The following is a 19,327-nucleotide window of genomic DNA, read 5'->3' as shown; positions in this document are numbered from 1 at the left end:
TAGGCTCTGCTTCCAGTCGATTTTCGTCAGTTCCTCTCTCATGCCCCTGTAATTACCTTTGTTTAACTGTAACACCATTACATCCGATTTTGCCTTCTCTCTTTCAAACTGTAGACTGAACTCTACCATATTATGAACGCTGCTTCCTAAGTGTTCCCTTACTTTAAGATCTTTTATAAAGTCTGGTTCATTACATAGCACTAGGTCCAAAATAGCCTGTTCCCTTGTGGGCTCAATGACAAGCTGTTCCAAAAAGCCATCCTGTAAGCATTCCAAGAATTCCCTTTCTTTGGATCCACTGGCAACATTATTTACCCAGTCCACCTGCATATTGAAGTCCCCCTCAATTCCACCCACACAGACTCCACATCATCCGACCCTATGTCATTCAGTGCCATAGATTTAATTTTGTTCTTAACTAACAAGGCCACTCCGCCCACCTCCCTGTCTTTTCGATAAGTTGTAAATCCTTGGATGTTTAACTACCAGTCCTGACCCCCCTGCAATCATGTCTCTGTGATGCCTACCACATCATAATCATTCACGATGATCTCTGCCGTTAGTTCATCTACTTTGTTATGAATGCTACAAGCATTCAGGTAAAGTGCCTTGATGCTAACATTCTTATCATTAGAGATATTGGAAGTCATAAGATGTCCTAAGTTATCCTTCCTTTTTGTTGCACTCCTAATCTGCCTCAAGGTTAAATCCACCTGCATACATGCTATCCTCCTGCTTATCTTTCCATTTAACTCCATACTCCCTGTCGCTTTCACTTTCTCTTCCCCCCAGCTCAGAAGTTTAAAGTCCTACTGACCACCCTATTTATCCTCTTCGCTAGAACATTGGTACCAGATCGGTTCAAGTGGAGACCGTCCCAACGGTACAGATACCCCCGGTTCCAAAACTGATGCCAATTCCCCATGAAATGGAATCCCTCTTTCCCACACCAATCCCTTAGCCACGTGTTTACTTCCCTAATTTTCTTATCCCTATGCCATTTGGCACGTGGCTCGGGCAGTAATCCAGAGATTATGACCCTTGAGGACCTGTACTTCACTTTCCTTCAGAGTGCTTGATAATCCCCAAACAGGTCCTCCACCCTAGTCTTGCCTATGTTGTTAGTCCCAACGTGGACCACAACAACTGGATCCTCCCCCTCCCGCTCCAATATCCTTTCAAGCTGGTCGGAGATGTCTCGTACCCTGGCACCGGGCAGGCAACACACCATGCGAGACTCCCGATCTGGCTTGCATAGGATACTATCTGTCCCTCAATTATAGAATCCCCTATAACCACTACTTGTCTTTTTGCTCCCCCCTCTTGAATGGCCTTCTGCACCATGGTGCCTTGGTCAGTTGGCTCATCCTGTCCAGAGCCCTTTGCCTCATCCGTACAGGGAGCAAGGGTCTCATACCTGTTGGACAAGGTCAAGGGCTGAGGCTCCTGCACTCCTGAACTCAAGTTCCCTCTGCCTGCCTCACTTACAGTCACACTCTGATGTCCTTGATCACTAACTGAATGTGAATTACTTAATCTCCCAGGTGTGACTGCCCCTGAAACAAAGCGTCCAGGTAACTCTCCCCCTCCCAGATGTGCCGCAGTGTTTGAAGCTCAGATTCCAGATCATCAACTCTGATCTGGAGTTCTTCCAGCAACCAACACTTGCTGCAGATGTGGTCACTACCGTTCACAATGGGATGAGCCAGCTCCCATATCATACAGCTACAGCACATCACCTGCCCAGCCATCTCTGCTTAGTTAATTACTTTATTACTTTGTATAGGTTTGAGTTAAAATAGGTTCTGATACCTCTCTGCTATAGTCTTTTTCTAAAATCCAATTAATAGATAAACCATAAAAAGTAAATTGTTAACCATTCACCGATAAAGAAATGGAAAATCCTTACCTTAACAAACCATAGTCCTATCTTTGGTTGGGGGGGGGGGGGGGGGGGGGGACGTGTCGTGTCTCGGGTTCAGCCACTGCCCAGATATATTACCGGCAGTCACCTGGTCATCACTCCCACTCTTCCTACTTATTAACTAGATTAGAGGAGGAGGGCAGGTGGGAGACACTACAGTAGTAGAGTCTCGGGTTTAGCCGCCTTGCTGATATATATGGTCACTGCTTTCCTTCCCGGCTGCCCCTCCGGTCCACATCACTTCCTCCGCTGCTCCCGTTCCTTCTCTGCTGCTGCTCGCACTTAAAATGGCCATTGGCGTCAAAGGGTGAGTATTTATACTCACTGCTTACCTTCCCGGCTACCCGTCTGGTCCCCGTCACTTCCTCCGCTGCTCCCGCTCCTTCTGTGAAAGAGAAAAACACCGCTGCCCGCTCCCGGTAAGTAATTTTAATAAAAACTGCCTTACCTTATCTGCAGTCTTCCGAGTTCGTCCTACCTCCGCTGCTGCTCGCACAAGTAGCCTAATTTGTGGTAACTTATCACATACTTTCTGAAAATCCAAATATATTACGTCCACTGTTTCTGCTTTATTTGTCCTTCTTGTTCCCTCCTCAAAGTATTCTCATAAATTTGTCAAGAGTGACTTTCCCTTCCTGAAGCCATGCCAATTCTACTTGATCATAATAATAACTTCCAATTGCCCTATTATTGTTATGAATTGTGTTATTCTAATTTCATCCTAGGATGCATCCCATCAGGTCCAAAGGACTTATTGATCTTTAGCCCAATAGTTTCCAGAGGAATTTTTCTCTAGTGATACCTATTGCATGTATTTCCTTTCCTTTTGCCCTTGTTTACTTAGTAATTTTAGAATGCTATAGTGTTTTCCAGTGTGAAGATTTATGCAAAATACTTATTCAACTCCTCTGCCATTTTCTGGTTCCCCATTATTAGATTCAATTCCCTACAGCATGGAAACAGACCATTCGCCACATCACGTCCACACTGACCCTCCGAAGAGCAACCCATTCGTACCCTATATTTACCCCTGACTAATGCACCCAACACAATGGGCAATTTAGCATGGCCAATTCACCTGGCCTGCTCATCTTTGGATTGTGGGAGGAAACTGGAGCACCCAGAGGAGACACAGGGAGAATGTGCAAACTGCACACAGACAGTCGCCCAAGGAGGGAATTGAACCCAGGTCTCTGGCGCTGTGAGGCAGCAGTGCTAACCACTGAGTCACTGTGCTGCCCCAGTATTTCCCCAGTCTAATTCTCTAAGGAGTCTGTGCTCACTTTGGCTTCTCACTCCCTTTTGTAATGTTTAAAATATTTTTATATTGTCACCAGGCAAGGATGTTCCCTTCCAGTTGGGGATCACTTCAGTAGTCAAGAACATTTGGCCTCAGGTCGTCTGGTAAATGTCCTCCAAAGCGGACTTTGGGGTACATAAAAACGCAGAGTCACCAAGCAGAGGCCAATAGCCAAGTTCAGTAAACATGAGGATAACCACAACTGAGATCATGGATTCATGTTGTACTAGTGGTGGCCCCACCACATGCTAGGTAAAAACAATGACTGCAGAGGCTGGAAACCAGATTCTGGATTAGTGGTGCTGGAAAAGCACAGCAGTTCAGGCAGCATCCAAGAAGCAGCGAAATCGACGTTTCGGGCAAAAGCCTTGAAGAAGGACTTTTGCCCGATACGTCGATTTCGCTGCTCCTTGGATGCTGCCTGAACGGCTGTGCTCTTCCAGCACCACTAATCCAGAACCACCACATGATAGACTCTCTCTCTCACACACACACACACGTGCACACTCTCTCTCAATCTAACATAGAACATAACAACGCAGTACAGGCCCTCAATGTTGCGCTGACCTGAAAAACCAATCTGAAGCCCATCTAACCTACACAGTTCCATTTTCATCCATATGACTATACAATGACCATTTAAACAACTTTAACATTGGCAAGTCTACTAATGAAAAAGAAGGAAAGGAAGAGAAAAAAACACGAATGGAAAGAGAAGACAAACAAGAAAAGAAGAACCAGCTGAGCAGACAAGCTCCAGCTGGAGGGTCCTACTTTGCATGCATCATGCAACACTAGATCTCTCCCCACCCTCCCTAAATTCTTCACCAGCTCTGAAGAGCTGGCCTTAGACCTGGCACCAGCTAGGCAAAACAACCTTTGGGACTCCTGCTCACTTCTGAAAATGACAGTATCTATCTCCTGAATTACATTGTTCCCTACCACAACTACATTCATTTTTCGTTTCCCCATTTGAATGATCCTCTGTACCAAGGTGCTATGATCAGTTTGTTCATCCTCCCTGCAATCCGTGGTCTAATCTGCACAGTTTGCAAGAACTTTGTAACTGTTGGACAATTGCAGGGGCTGAGGCTCATCAACTTTAACTTTCTAGGTTCTCATATCCGCTTCGTCTGTGGTCACATACCCCTGGCTCTGTTCACAACAGACCAATTTTGAGATATCTAATCTTAAAAGATTAGAGATACCGTGGCAGACATTTAAGGGGATACTTCAGAAAACACAGTCGGTACATTCCAAAGAAAAAGACAAATTACAAGGGAAGGACGCACCATCCATGGTTAACCAGAAATGTTAAAGGTGATACCAGACTTAAAGTAAAGACATATTGTGCAAAGACAGGTGACAGGTCAGAAGATTGGATAGAATATAAACAAAGAAAATGGGTAAAACCAGAGAAAGTCAACAAGAAAATATAAAACAGGTAGTAAGTGTTTAAAGAAGAAAAGAGCAATTCTGGTAAGGATTGTTCCTAATGACAACTTTAGTATATCTAACCTAAAGTGGGAGAAGAGTAGAATTCCTTTTCCAGCCTTAATGCTGGCACTGGGAGCAGCATTGTGGAATTGGTATGCTGACTGGGCACCAGTATTTTTGGGGCCGATCACCTCCATTCCTGGTTCCCAGGGGCCCTATAAATTTAGCCTGTGATTTTAAACTGTGTTCATTGATAAATTAGCCTGATAGTTGTCAATGAAACAGATCTGCTAAACATTTCATGGTGTATGAATTGTTGTAAAATGTAATATTCCAGTTAATCATTCAATTATGAAGATAGAACTTGAAGAAGAAAAGAGTATGTCCAGTGCAAAATCAAGGGAGAAAGGTGATAAACAAACATAGTCTTCAAATTCCAGAGTGTTTGCGTTTACACTCTTAAAAGGAGAAGGTTCCTATATTTGTCATATTCAAAACATAAGGCTGTTATAATCAAAAGTCTAGACATATAACATTGCTACTAAGATTTCACCTCGTTTAGAACAATATGTTATAAGACCAACTGTCTCAGTACATTAATCATGGGAATTTCATCAGTCATCTGGTCACGTTTTATGTATAGACAAAGGGTAATCCTGACCACGACAATAATCAGTGAGCCTCTGTTCAAATGCTGGTGTTCTGTCCCGTTTTCTATTTATGTGTCTTGGTCTGTCAAGTGGGTGATATCATTTCTGGTTCTTTTTATCAGAGGCCACCCCATACCTTCACACTGCCCTGGTTGTAGCTGCCTTGAGTTTAGCTCTTTCATGGTCCTTTGCACGAGGTCAGGAGGAAGGGTCTTCAGCACTGTCAATCAGGCATGCATTTTATACAAAGCGGCAGTGAATGCAAGGCTGGAAGCCCTTTAAGTATGGCTGGCAGCAACACTTGCCTTTCAGTCAACAGCTGCCACCATCAATGACTTGCTTCCCACCTCTGCTCTTTAATTGAACAGGATTTTTAACCACGCCTAAAATCATTGGCTGGTTGTGCATCATCACAGTTGGATGGTTGCATTGCACTTGAGTGGAAGCAGCATTTGCCACCATTTCTGCCCATGGATCTGTGGCGTCGACACAAAATTCAACTCCTGAGCTGATTCACTTCTTTCAGCATTGTGTAAGGAACCAAGAAAGTGCACATTTTTCATTTTTTGGAAATGTGAGCTGAATTAAAAATTGAACTGTTAAACTAAAAACTCAGAGTTTTGCAACTTGAAAATCATGTGTTGCATATTGTTGAGCTGTGCAATGCAATGTTGCTTTTTGGAAGCACTAAGAGAGAGTATCCAAAACAGAACAGCCTTGAGAACTTTTTGAGTGCAGAAGTTCTGCTTGATGAGCCTACTAAGCCTACAGAGGTAAAAAGCTGTAAATGTCAAGAGCAGCAGGCAAGCAACATCCAAAGCCTTCAGAATTTGATTTGACTGGATTTCTTATTGTCACATGTACCAAGGTGCAGTAAAAAATATTATATTACCTTACATAAGTATATCAGGGTAATAGAACAGAATGCAGAAAATATTGTTACAGTTACAGAGAAGGTGCAGAGAAAGATCAACTCTAATATATGAGAGGTCTGTTCATAAATCTGATAACAGCCTGAGGAAAAAGCAAAAGTAAACAGAAAAACTTAAAAAGAAAGAATTGTGCAAGATAACACACAAGTCTACCTGATCACTCATCGAATCAAAAAACAACAACAATCACCCTACAAACAGCAGTGTCTCATCATTGCAAACATTAAAAGAATGTGAGAAATTCATTTCCCAATTGATAGATGTTTATAAAATTGTGAATGGCATGGATAGAGTGATAAGTATGAAGCTTTTTGGGTGAAGAGTGGAGGGGTCAATTACGAGGGGACACGGATTCAAGGTGCGAGGTAGGAAGTTTAAAAGATGTGCGAGGCAGATGTCCAGGTTAGGTGAATTGGCTGTAGTATCCAGGGATGCACAGGCTAGATGGATTAGCCTTGGGAAGCATAGGATTATAGACTTAGGGTAGGGAGATGGGTAGGATGCTCTTTGGAGGTTTGGCCAGACTCAATGGGCCGAATGGTCTCTTTCCACACTGTAGGAATTCTATGAAAATTGTGATCTGATCTTTGATGATTAGAATTTTGTATACCCTGTCTATATTTCTTTTCCACCCATAATATTTGTTCAACAATTTGTCTTTTGTTTGTCTTTGTCATATTTCAGTGTCTGTACTGGGATTTTGAAGGGACATAACAAGAGTTTTGAGAAGATTTGTAGCTCAGGTTGAGGGTCTGGATGTAGGTTTCCTCGCTGAGCTGGAAAGTCCATTTCCAGACTTTTCACCACCATACTAGGTAACATTTTCAGTGGGCCTCAGGTGAAGCACTGCTGATAATTCTTGCTTTCTATTTATATGTTTGGGTTTCTTTGGGCTGGTGATGTCATTTCCTTTGGTGAAGTCACTTCCTGTTCTTTTTCTCAGGGGGTGGTAGGTGGGGTCTAACTCGATGTGTTTGTTGGTAGAGTTATGGTTGGAATGCCATGCTTCAGGGAATTCTCATGTCTTTGTTTAGCTTGTCCTAGGATGGATGTGTTATCCCAGTCAAAGTGATGCCCTTCCTTATCTGTATGTAAGGATGTTGTGGTTCTGTTCGCCGAGCTGGGAATTTGTCTTGCAGACGTTTCGTCCCCTGACGAACAACGAGCACCCGAGCTACAAATCTTCTCACAAACTTTGAACACCTATGGGCGAGAGACACTAAGACAAGCCAGGAAATGGGAATCAGTTGCCAACCGCCTCAGCGCCACACAGGGGATGAAACGTCTGCAACACAAATTCCCAGCTCGCGAACAGAACCACAATAATGAGCACCCGAGCTACAAATCTTCTCGCAAACTTTGTATGGAAGGATAATGAGAGAGGATCATGTAGTTTTGTGGCTAATTGATGTTCATGTTTCCTGGTGGCTAGTTCTCTGCCTGTTGTTCAATGTAGTGTTTGTTACAATCCTTGCACGACATTTTGTAAATGACATTAGTTTTGCTTGTTGTCTGTATAAGGTCTTTCAAGTTCATTAGCTGCTGTTTTAGTGTGTTGGTGGGTTTGTGGGTTATCATGATGCCAAGGGGTCTGAATAATCTGGCAGTCATTTCCGAGTTAATGTAGGGGAGAGTGGCTAGGGTTTCTGGACGTGTTTTGTTGCTTGTTTGGGTTTGTTGCTGAGAAATCGGCGGACTGTGTTCACTGGGTACCCATTGTTTTTGAATACACAGGATAGGTGATTTTCCTCTGCTCTGCATAGTTCCTCTGTGCTGCAGTGTGTGTTGGCTCATTGAAATAATGTTCTGATGCAGCTTCGTTTGTGGATGTTGGAATGATTGCTTCTGTAGTTCAATATTTGTTCTATATATGTTGTTTTCCTGTGAACACTGGTTTGAAGTTCCCCATTGGCTGTTCGCTCTACTGTGACATCTAGGAGTGGTAGTTTGTTGTTTTTCTCCTCCTTTTTAGTGAAGTTTATGCCAGTAAGGGTATTATTGATGGTCTTGAAGGTTTCCTCTAATTTGTTTCATTTAGTGATGACAAAGGTGTCATCCACGTAGCAGATCCAAAGTTTGGGTTGGATGGTTGGCAGAGCTGTTTGGTGGAGTCTCTGCATTACTGCCTCTGCTAAGAACCCTGATATTGGAAATCGCATGGGTGTTCCATTGGTTTGTCTGTAGCTTTTATTGTTGAAGGTGAAGTGGGTGGTAAGGCATAGGTTCACGAGCTTGACGATACTGTTTTTGTTGATGAGGTTAGTGGTGTTCGGTGTATGTGTCTTTGGATCTTCTAATAATGTAGTCAGTGTTTCCTTGGCCAGGTTAATGTTGATTGATGTAAACAGGGCTGTTACATCAAAGGAGACCATTATTTCTGGACATAAATGGATGCAGATAGCTTTGAATAGACTTTGAGGAATACTTATTCATTCTTATAACTGAGATTCTATTCTCTGAACTTGCAGTATGTTGATAATGAGAAAACATTCAGGGAGCAATCAAACTTGCATCCTGTAGCTTTCACAGGCACAATCCTTCTGACCTAAACTCGGCCCTAAAATCAGTTGAAAATCTGACCAATCCCTGCCTGACTGGCTGTCTCCCCACAAGATCTCAGTTAACATTCAGCGTGTGCCACCTGTTTGAGGAATTGAAGTGTCTGTAGAGCATTCTTTGAACAAGAACCAACCTGCAATTAACTTCCAGGCCTGGCCTCATAAACAAATAACAGTTTATTTATTATTTTTGCTTTAAAACACATAGCTGCCTCACAGTCCAACTGTTCAAAATGGGCTGATGACACAGATCCTTGCAATTTTTAATAAATGGAATTCTCAGTAATCACAGAGACATTCAAAGTTAAAAACAATGTTTAGTCAAATTCACCTTCTGTTTGTTCTTCTGGGCTGTGAATTCTGATGTAGGGCATCTGAGTTAATAAAATCCACTTCATGACATTTTTAGATTAGATTAGATTAGATTACTTACAGTGTGGAAACAGGCCCTTCAGCCCAACAAGTCCACACCGACCTGCTGAAGCGCAACATTTACCCTTTCACCTAAAACTATGGGCAAGCATGGCCAATTCACCTAACCTGCACATTTTTGAACAGTGGGAGGAAACCGGAGCACCCGGAGGAAACCCACGCAGACACGGGGAGAATGTGCAAACTCCACACAGTCAGTCACCTGAGGCGGGAATTGAACCCGGGTCTCTGGCACTGTTTGGCTTTGTTGCTGAGAAATCGACGGACTGTGTTCACTGGATACCCATTGTTTTTGAATACACGGTATAGGTGATTTTCCTCTGCTCTGCATAGTTCCTCTGTGCTGCAGTGTGTGTTGGCTCATTGGAATAGAGTCTAGTTCTGGACTCCCCCCCACCCCAGGGAAAAGACTTCGTCTATTTACCCTATCCATGCCCCTCATAATTTTGTAGATCTCTATAAGGTCACCCCTCAGCCTCCGACTCTCCAGGGAAAACAGCTCCAGCCTGTTTAGCCTCTCCCTATAGCTCAAATCCTCCAACCCTGGCAACATCCTTGTAAATCTTTTCTGAACCCTTTCAAGTTTCACAACATCTTTCTGATAGGAAGGAGACCAGAATTGCATGCAATATTCCAAAACTGGCCTAACTAATGTCCTGTACAGCTGCAACATGTCCTCCCAATTTCTGTACTCCATACTCTGACCAATAAAGGAAAGTATACCAAACACCTTCTTCACTATCCTATCTACCTGCAACTCCACTTTCAAGGAGCTATGAACCTGCACTCCAAGATCTCTTTGTTCAGCAACACTCCCTGGGACCTTACCATTAAGTGTATAAGTCCTGCTAAGATTTGCATCTCCAAAATTCAGCACCTCACATTTATTTAAATTAAACTCCATCTGCCACTTCTCGGCCCATTGGCCCATCTGATCAAGATCCTGTTGTAATCTGAGGTAACCTTCTTCGCTGTCCACTATACCTCCAATTTTGGTGTCATCTGCAAACTTACTAACTATACCTCTTATGCTCGCATCCAAATCATTTATATAAATGATGAAAAGTAGAGGACCCAGTACCGATCCTTGTGGCACTCCACTGGTCACAGGCCTCCAGTCTGAAAAACAACCCTCCACACCACCATCTGTCTTCTACCTTTGAGCCAGTTCTATATCCAAATGGCTAGTTTTCTCTGTATTCCGTGAGATGTAACCTTGCTAAAAACATGATCAATCAACCCTGTTTTCATTCTATAATTAGATTCATCTAGTGCTAATTTATCAAGTATTGTCCAGCTTAGAATATAAGAACAGTATTGCCATTTCCAGGGCATTTGCTTATTTCACCATAGCTCCAACCTCATAAAAGAGCCTGAAGTTGTTTTCTGAAATTTGTTTTAGCTGTTACTAATTATTTAAACTTCATCTAGGTATTAGCTACTTCATAAACAAAACAGAAATTGCTCAAAAAGCTCAGGTCTGGCAGCATTTGTAAAGTTGTGGTTGTAGGTTTGCTCACTGAGCTGGAAGGTTCGTTTTCAGATGTTTCATCACCATGCTTCTAGGAATTCTCATGTGTGTCTCTGTTTGGCTTATCCTAGGATGGATGTGTTGTCCCAGTTGAAGTGGTGTCCTTCCTCATCAGTATGTAAAGACACGAGTGAGAGTGGGTCATGTCTTTTTGTGGCTACTTGATGTTCATGTGTCCGAGTATGGTATTGTTACCTAGTATGGTGATGAAATGTCTGAAAACGAACCTTCTAGCTCAGCAAGCAAACCTACATCCCGAACCTCAACCTGAGCTACAAATCTTCTCAAAACTCGCTAATTTGTAATGTTTCAGGTCAAGAGACCCTTTCTCAGAACAGTTTTTATTAACTAGTTCATCTTGGTTTCTGGAATAATAAGTTTTGATAATTCAAAATAACCTTACTAATTCAAAATCACAATCCACATTCTTTTTTGCATCACAGGACTTTGATTTCCACCTTGGAAGAGATTAATCTCTGGATATACATGGATGTTTTTGCAATCTAATGATAATCTCCTTCGAATATTTCATGGCGATGTTGTTGGTATTAACAGAGTATTGGGACTGCCGGCTGTACCTGAGGTTGTTTCCTTTTGTGTATACAGTGAAAATCAGTGCTGTGCAGTTCAGCTCTTTATCCCCATTTCACTTTCTTGTCAAATAATTAATTTATTAAAGGTTGTACAACTTAATTATTTCACCTCATATCACAGTAATGCTTGCAAAGTTTGGTGTCACACACTTAATTCTGAACTTTTACTTTTTACTTTCCTGCTGCTCATTTTTAACTCAACTTGATACCTACCTTCTAATTTCATACGTCTCAATCACTTGCTGTCATTTCCTACATGGCACTATGTTAGAAATGTTCTCCAACATTCCTTATTGTGAAATACTCTCAAACAATATTGTTACTTATTTCCTTATATTTGATAAACATGAGTAACATATTATCACTATTTTTCAAATTTGGTTTTAAAATAGATATAAATCAATTTTGGTGTTACATGAAGATAATTTTTTAAAAATAATGTCAAAATTATTTGGACAGTGATCTAAATACATCATTTCTAAGAAGGCTGTAGACTTCAGTAAAGTGCTTGGAGGAAATTCTGTCGTGTTAATAGTTAAGATATTTATTTTGCTGACTTTATGACAGATAGAGTTAGGCAATTATCAAGGCAATAGTCAATTAATCTGATTTTAGAATGTAGGCTTAAGAACAGAAAGTTCAAACTTTCAGATTACAAGAATCAGGAGTTGAGTTCAGAAGCAAATTTTAGTTTCTCCAAGCAGGAAAATCTAGTAAGTTGAGAGGAGCCAATCACATCAGCAGCAGTGGTTTATATTCTGAAGTTTCCAGGGCAGGAGCATTTGTATAAAAGTCTTCAGAACCTTTGCTGATTTATCTTTTTTTTTAATCATCCTTGATTTGGACTTGTGAACTGTGAGCTGAAGACCTGGATTCGAATCCTATCATGGCAGATCATTGAATTTTAATTGAATGAAAACGTGGAATTAAGAGGTAAACCACTAATCCAGAACCATGGAATTAAGAGTCTAAAGATGACTATGAAACCATTGCTGATTATTATAAGAACTCATTTGGTTCTCTAATATCCTTGAAGGAGTGAAATAGCTTTCCTTACATGGTCTGACCCATATGTGGTTCCAGACCCACAGCAATGCTGTTGACTCTCAAATGCCACCTGGCATAGTCAGCAAAACCTGCGACTCATGAATGAATTAAAAAAAGGTCATGCATGCTGTCCTCTCCAATCAGTTCAGGTGTGATGAAACCAAAGAAGCCAGATAAAAATAATTACATTAGTCCACACACATTTGTGGTTTTTACCTTTCATGACTGCAAAGGCAACACCAGTAATTGTCCCGATCCTGACCTGTCAAACCTAGCATATTGCATCATAATGCTTGTTAGCAACTCATCCACACAACATAAATTAGGCTGTGTCTTCAAAATTTCAGAGGGTTTGTTCACTGCAATGGGTAGTTAGCCAGCTAATCATTTATTTAGATCTAATGTAAGGAAATTTGCAATGACCAAAGTATATTTTTCTTCAAAATTAAAATTAATAACATATATTGAATGGAAATAACTCAGGTGATGTGGAAGAGCAGAGAGAATGGAGTGAATTATGGGGTTTAGTTCATTAGGTATTAAAAGTGGCATTTTATATGGAAAAGGCCATAATATATTGTATAGTACCACATTTATTGAAGAGTGGCATAAAATATAAAACTGGATTAAGTTGAAATAAAATGTTGTTATAGTTTAGAGTCATACAGCAGAGAAACAGACCCTTTGATCCAACTTTCCATGACAACCAGACATCCAAATCTGACCTAGCCTCATTTGCCAGCATTTGGCTCATATCCTTCTAAATGCCTTCTGTTTACATACCCATCCAGATTCCTTTTAAATGTTGTAATTGTATTCGTCTCCACCACTTCCTCTGGCAGCTCGTTCCATACATGCACCATCCTTTGCTGTCCTTAGCACATTTAAAGTAGAGTGGTTAGTTTTAGCTTCCAGACCTCAGGAAACCTTGTTGATGCAATAGGATAGTGCAGATTCACTGCCTAGTATGAGGAAATATGCATATGTAGAAAGACTTGAAGATATATGCTTTCTTTCATCAGAACAGGTTGATTTCAGGATGATTGGTAGTGGCTATCAAAATAATGAAGGTAATGCTTATTTTTAAGAGCTGCAATGGCACTGAACAATTATGCATTTACCATGAAAAAAGATCTGAAGATTTGTGAACTTGGGGAAGTTGGTGATATATTTCAGATAGCCCATGTTGGATGTATTAGAATGTATAAAGGTGGATAGCACAAGGGGACTGCAGATGCTGGAGATCAGAGTTACGAGTGTGGTGCTGGAAAAGCACAGCAGGTCAGGCAGCATCTGAGGAGCAGGAGAATCGATGTTTAGGACAAAAACCCTTCATCAGGAATGAGGCTGGGAGCCTCGGGGGTGGACAGATAAATGGGAAGGGGTGGGGCTGTGGGGAAGGTAACTGAGAGTGCAATAGGTGGATGGAGGTGGGAGTAAAGGTGATAGGTTGGAGAGGTGGATGGAGCGGATGGGTGGGAAGGAAGATTGACAGATAGGACAGGTCATGAGGACGGTGCTGAGCTGGTACGTTGGAATTGGGGTAAGGTGCGGGGAAGGGGGAATGAGGAAACTGGTGAAGTCCACATTGATGCCATGAGGTTGAAGGCTTCCAAGGCGGAAAATGTGGCTCTCTTCCTCCAGGCATTGGGTGGTTAGGGAGTGGCGATGAGGGAAGCCCAGGACCTGCATGTCCTTGGCAGAATGGGAATGGAAGTTGAAATGTTCGGCCAGTGGGCGATTGGGTTGGTTGGTGTGGGTATCCTGGAGATGTTCTCTGAAGCAGTCTGCAAGTAGCAGGAGACCGCATCGGGAGCAATGGATACAGTAAATAACGTGTGGAAGTGCAGGTGAAACTTTGATGGATGTGGAAGACTCCTTTGGGGCCTTGGATGGAGGTGAGGGAGGAGATGTGGGCACAGGTTTTGCAATTCCTGGAGTGGCAGGGGAAGGTGCCAGGAAGGGAGGGTGGTTTGGTGGGGGTCGTGGACCTGACAAGGCAGTCGCGGAGGGAACGGTCTTTACGGAAAGCGGGAAGGGGTGGGGAGGGAAATGTATCTCTGTTCGTGGGGTCCGTTTGTAGGTGGCAGAAATGGCAGAGAATGATGCGGTGTATACAGAGGTTAGTGGGGTGAAAGGTGAGGACCGGGCGGGTTCTGTCCTTGTTACGATTGGAGGGGTGGGGTTTGAGGGCAGAGGTGTAGGTTGTGGATGAGATGCGTTGGAGGGCATCATCAACTATGTGGGAGGGGAAATTGTAGTCCTTAAAGCAGGAGGCCATCTGGTATGTTCTGTGGTGGAACTGGTCTTCCTGGGATCAGATGCGGCAGAGGCGAAGGAATTGGGAATAAGGGATAGTATTTTTACAGGAGGAATGCCCAAGAGCATATGCATCCAGGACTTTAGCTATGCAATATAGAAATATGCCGAGATAGAGAAGGCAAGTTTGGCGGTAATATTTAATGTCATAGAGAAGTAGACCACAGAAACATGCTCTTCATTCCTACTCATCCATGCCAAACAGATATCCTAATCTAATCTAGTTCCATTTGCCAGCAGCTGGCCCATTTCCCTCTAAACCCTTCCTATTCATATACCCATCCAGATGTCTTTTAAGTCTTGTAATTATACTAGCCTCTCCCACTGGCAGTTCATTCCATATACGCGCCACTTTTTGCATGAAAAAGTTGTCCCTTAGGTTCCTTTAAATTTTTTCCACTCTCACCCTAAGCCGATGCCCTCTAGTTCTGGACTCCTCCACTCCATGGAAAATACCTTGTCTATCTACCCTATCCACCCCCCTCATGATTTTATATTTGGAATCAGGAAATTCCACCAGTACCTTTAGAAACGTAAATTTGTGATAATAACAGATCACAAACCCCTTCTTGGTCTACTCAAAGAGGATAAGGTAGTGCCACCCCAAGTTTCAGGCTGAATTCAGATGTGAGGTCTAATACTGAGATGCAGATGATTACAGATCGGAACACCATCCGGGAGGCCAAGTAGCAAATGCAGATGCCTTGAGCTGCCTCCCGTTGGAAGTACACCATCGGTGGTACTGTCCCTGGAAGGGTCTGGAATGGTTTTAAACTTTCTGGACACACTTTCAGTCACAGCTGACAATATCAGACTTTGGACACAGAAAGCTCGGTTCCTGGCAAAACTGAATTAGCTGGTTGTGATGGGGGAATCCAAAAGGCCGTCAGATCCAGAATTGAAACCATTTTGAACATAGAGATATCAGATCACAATAGAGGATAGCATATTATTATGGGGAATGAGAGCAAAGGTCACTGCTAGATACTGGCTGAATTCCACCAGGGTCTTCCAGGGGTTACCAAAATGAAGGTGTTGTTATGTCTGGTGGCCAGGATTGGATGCAGACATAGCTGCCTTGATAGGGCAGTGTCCAGAGTGCCTGCAAGGGCAAAACCTACCACCAGCAGCTCCCCAGCATTTGTGGGAAAGGCCAGGTAAAACCCTGGACTCAGTTACACATCTTGAAATCCCCCATTCTAGGGAAAAGACACTTGCCATTCACCTTATCTGTACCCGTCCTGATTTTTAAAATTCAAACATGGGATGAGGGCATCGCTGGCCAAGCCATTGTTTATTGCCCATCCTTAATTGTCCAGAGAGCAATTAAGTGTCAAACACATTGCTGTTGGTCTGGATTCACATGTAGGTCAGACCGGGTAAGGATGATTGTTTCCTTCCCTAAAGGACATTACTGAACCAGTTGGGTTTTTCCAACAGGGTAAAAACAAGGACTGCAGATGCTGGAAACCCAAGTCTGGATTAGAGTGGTGCTGGAAAAGCACAGTAGGTCAGATAGCATCTAAGGAGCCGGAAAATCGACGTTTCGGGCAAAAGCCCTTCATCAGGAATAGAGGAAGGGAGCCTGCAGGGTGGAGAGATAAATGAGAGGGGGGTGGGGGTGGGGAGAAAGTAGCATAAAGTACAATAGGTGAATGGGGATGGAGGTGATAAGTCAGACAGGAGAGTGGAGTGGATAGGTGGAAAGGAAGATGGGCAGGTAGGACGGGTCATGAGGACAGTGCTGAGCTGGAAGGTTGGAACTGGGGTAAGGTGGAGGAGAGGGGAAATAAGAAAACTGGTGAAGTCCACATTGATGCCCTGGGGTTGAAGTGTTCCGAGGCGGAAGATGAGGTGTTCTTCCTCCAGGCGTCGGGTGGTGAGGGAGGAGACCCAGGACCTCCATGTCCTGGGCAGAGAGGGAGGGGGAGTTAAAATGTTGGGCCACAGGGTGGTGGGGTTGATTGGTGCGGGTGTCCCGGAGATGTTCCCTAAAGCGCTCTGAGAGGAGGCTCCAGTCTCCCCAATGTAGAGGAGACCGCATCGGGAGCAACAGATACATTAAATGACATTGGTGGATATGCAGGTAGAACTTTGATAGATGTGGAATGCTCCTTTGAGGCCTTGGATGGAGGTAAGAGAGGAGGTGTGGGCGCAGGTTTTGCAATTCCTGTGGTGGCAGAGGAAGGTGCCAGGATGGGAGGGTGGGTTTTTGGGGGGGCGTGGACCTGACCAGGTAGTCACGGAGGGAACAGTCTTTGCGGAAAGGGGTGGGGAGGGAAATATATCTCTGGTGGTCGGGTCTGTTTGGAGGTGGCGGAAATGTTGGTGGATGATGCGGTTTATGCGAAGGTTGGTAGGGTGAAAGGTGACCAACAATCAACAATAGATTCACAGTCATCATTAGGCCCTTGCTTCCAGATTTTAACTGAGTTCAAATTACACCATCTGCCATGGCAGAATTCACACCCGGGTTGCCAGAATATTATCTGGCTCTGTGGATTAACAGTCTAGCAATGGTATCACTAGACCATTGCCTCCCGATGATAAGCTTATATAAATTTATGTAAGGTCACCCCTTAACCTCCTACGCTCCAATGAAAACAGTCCCAGAATATCTAGCCTCTCTCCATAACTCAAACCTTCCATTCCTGGCAACATCCTAGGAAATATCTTCTGAACCCTCACCAGCTTAATAATAGCCTTTCTTTAACAGGGTGACCAGAACTGGACACTGACTCTAGAAGAGACCTCACCAAGGTCCTGCAAAACCTCAACATAGCATCACAACTACTATACTCAATGTCTGATTAATGAAGGCAAGCATGCTAAATGCTTTCTTAACCACCATATCTATATGTGAAACAAAACTTCAACAAATTATGTACCTGAACCCCTAGGTGTCTCTGTTCTACAACATTACCCAAGGCCCTACTTTTAATTGTATAAATCCAACCTTGTTTGTATTACCAAAATGCAATACCTCACATTTCTCCAAATTAAACTCCATCCACTACTCTTCAGCCCATTGACCCAATTGATCAAGATCTCTTTGTAATCTTAGAGAACCTTTTTCATTGTCCATATACTACTAATCCCAGTGTCATTCACAAACTTACTAATTATACCTTTTATATTCTTATTTAAATTGTTGAGGCTCATCTCAGTATGGTTCCTGAGGTCTGCCCATGGGGAATTTTTGTTGGGTTCCACACAAAGTCATCCAACGTCTATAGAAGAGATGTTTGTATGGAGATGATATCACTCAACTACTAATCCTGATGTCTCAACAAAACTTGGGCAGGAGAATCTGCTGATCTTACCTGATCTGATCTGTACAAGACTCATAAGTTCATATGATATAGGAACAGAATTAGGCCATTTGGCCCACTGAGTCTGCTCCACCATTTAATCATAGTAGACAAGCAGAAGGTTAGAAGAACACAGCAAGCCAGGCAGCAACAGGAGGTTGATGTGCTCCTCACTCCCATTTTCTTGCCTTCTCCATATTCCTTCAACCCCTTACCAATTAAAAATCTGTGTAATGCCTCTTTACCTTTACTCACTGCCCCAGAATCCACTGCACTTTGCAGAATCGAATTCCACAGACTCCAGATCCACATCAACATGTTTGATGTTTAACCACCCTCTGAAACAGACTAGCCAACTTACGCCCCTCCATCTACCTCCATCCTCTTCATGATAACCTGTGCCCCACGACTCACCATCTTGAACCTTCATAGCCTCAATGCCAAGTCACTGCTGACTCATGCCAGTCCATCTTTTGGTCTTACACCTTTTTCCATGCATACTTGCCAACACCTATTATGGGCAGACAGACCTCGAGAGCAATGCTGAGATGAGGCAGAATAAAGTTTTTAAACGTCTGTTGGAGAATTCATTATTAAAGAAGCAGTCTCATTGATAAAGTCATTTCACTACACTACACTTCCCAACTTCAAAATATTTATAATCACTTGAAGCTGTCAAGTTGTGAGTTGACAGGCCCCATACTCTAATGCAAGGTTGTGAAATCAACCATGTATCACAAATTCTGTAATGATTTGAAGGTGCTGTTGTTGGACTGGGATGTACTAAGCTAAAAATCACACAACATCAGGTTATAGTCCAACAGGTTTATTTGGAAGCACTAGCTTTCGAACAGCTGCTCTGGAGTATAGCAAAGATGATTCACGATAGGAGTGAGAGAGACAGGGTAGTTGTCATGGAGGACTTCAACTTTCCAAATATTGACTGGGAACACTATAGTACGAGTACTATAGATGGGTCAGTTTTTGTCCAGTGTGTGCAGGAGGGCTTCCTGACACAGTATGTAGACAGGCCAACAAGGGGCGAAGCCACATTAGATTTGGCACTGGGTAATGAGTCCGGCCAGGTGTTAGACTTGGAAGTAGGTGAGTACTTTGGTGATAGCGATCACAATTCTGTTATGTTTACTTTAGTGATAGAAAGGGATAGTTGTATACCACTGGGCAAGAGTTACAGCTGGGGGAAAGGCAATTACGATGCAATTAGGCAAGATTTAGGAAGCATAGGATGGGGAAGGAAACTGCACGGGATAGGCACATTAGAAATGTGGAGCT

The 19,327-nt window shown here is 43.0% G+C and overlaps 1 long non-coding RNA gene across 1 annotated transcript; it reads left to right on the top strand.

The window, feature by feature from the left end:
* Positions 1 to 14,597: 14,597 nt before the first annotated feature.
* LOC122552054 lies at positions 14,598 to 18,995 on the top strand. The gene is made up of 3 exons (XR_006312281.1): positions 14,598 to 14,608; positions 15,690 to 15,696; positions 18,900 to 18,995. It is a non-coding gene; the product is annotated as an uncharacterized LOC122552054 (long non-coding RNA).
* The last annotated feature ends 332 nt before the right edge of the window (positions 18,996 to 19,327 follow it).

The sequence above is a fragment of the Chiloscyllium plagiosum genome, chromosome 7 (assembly GCF_004010195.1).
Source record: "Chiloscyllium plagiosum isolate BGI_BamShark_2017 chromosome 7, ASM401019v2, whole genome shotgun sequence".
Classification (NCBI taxonomy): domain Eukaryota; kingdom Metazoa; phylum Chordata; class Chondrichthyes; order Orectolobiformes; family Hemiscylliidae; genus Chiloscyllium; species Chiloscyllium plagiosum.
This window is presented reverse-complemented; position numbering and strand designations above follow the sequence as displayed.